The 1,376-nt window shown below is 31.3% G+C and overlaps 1 long non-coding RNA gene across 1 annotated transcript; it reads right to left on the bottom strand.

The window, feature by feature from the left end:
* Positions 1-240: 240 nt before the first annotated feature.
* On the bottom strand, positions 241-755 carry LOC127719059 (uncharacterized). The gene is made up of 2 exons (XR_007990142.1): positions 700-755; positions 241-378 (listed from the first exon to the last, which is right to left on the bottom strand). It is a non-coding gene; the product is annotated as an uncharacterized LOC127719059 (long non-coding RNA).
* Positions 756-1,376: the final 621 nt, after the last annotated feature.

Genomic DNA, 1,376 nt, shown 5'->3' with positions numbered 1-1,376 from the left:
TGAATCTGATGTTTATGATAAAGACTTGACAAGAAGAACAGGCATAACTTATTAACCTTACCAGGCATAGATAATCTTAAACTTTATTGTAGTGTCAGTTGGCATACATTTTTGTACTTTCATTTTTCATAAAAGACAGGATCATGTTTGTTCATACACAAAATATGTTTGTGACATAAAACAGTAATTATATAACATGTTGCTCACATATGCATCTTACAATTTCAAACAAACACAAACTGAATACTTAATTTTATTTAAAATGTTAGTCCTTTTGCTAGACACATTCCCGATATTTCAGGGCGTATTTTAGGTATATTGCACACTAGTTCCATATTGTTGTCCATGTTGCACATTTTTGACTTGTAGCTATAGCATCTGCAACAGAAAAAAAAACATATTATACTAACTTTATCATAACTAGGTTAATATTATTTTGCAGCTCAAATAAAGAACACTTCTGTAATATGTGAACAAATAATCTCTGTGCGATGATATTGTTATTTTTAAAAATATTTATTGAGAGCAACCATGTGCTTTTTTTAAACTTGAGTTCAGATATTATAAAAAAATAATTTTTAATACAAAAACCTATAGATTCCAGTAGACAATGATGCTAGAGCACATTTAAAAGAAATTGTGACAAAATCTCACACAATTTTTAATGTGGAAAACAATGATATATATTTCAATACTCACCTCTTATTATTTCAAAAAAGCTTGAACCACCAAAGGCATGTTTATTCTTTTTACCCGTCATGGGTTTATTGGTGAAGACATCTACAAAAAAGACACTTTTAAGTGCAGCATTTCAAAATTGTCACAACTCCTTCTATAACTTGAAATAGAAAAATAAAGTTTCATATGTGTGAAACGCTTACAAAATATGGACTTCCAAAACCTTTCACAATTTGGTTTAAAATCTTTAAGTTCAATTATTTTTATTGTAGCATTAAGGGAAATTTGTCCTGCAGATTCCAACAAGATTCTGGAATCAGTGGGGGATCTGAAAATTTTTATAAGGGGTCCACTGAGTGCATAAGAGTGGTCACACTCTAGTCATGCTTCAGTGATTTCTTATACAGTCAACCAATTTTTCCCTCAAAAGGTTCGCCTCTGGGACCAAGGGCTTTAGAATTAATTTTAATCCTAAATCATAGTTTGAAAATCTCACAATAAGCTAATGGCATTTCAATTTATTTTATCTTGACAGTCACTCATCTTGAAAAACAATAATGCACCACAAGCACCAAGATCTTGACAGTCACTCATCTTAAGAAATAATAATACACCACAAGCACCGAGATCTTGACAGTCACTCATCTTGAGAAACAATAATGCACCACAAGCACCGAGATCTTGACAGTCACTCATCT

The sequence above is a fragment of the Mytilus californianus genome, unplaced genomic scaffold, assembly GCF_021869535.1.
Source record: "Mytilus californianus isolate M0D057914Y unplaced genomic scaffold, xbMytCali1.0.p SCAF_10, whole genome shotgun sequence".
NCBI lineage: Eukaryota > Metazoa > Mollusca > Bivalvia > Mytilida > Mytilidae > Mytilus > Mytilus californianus.
This window is presented reverse-complemented; position numbering and strand designations above follow the sequence as displayed.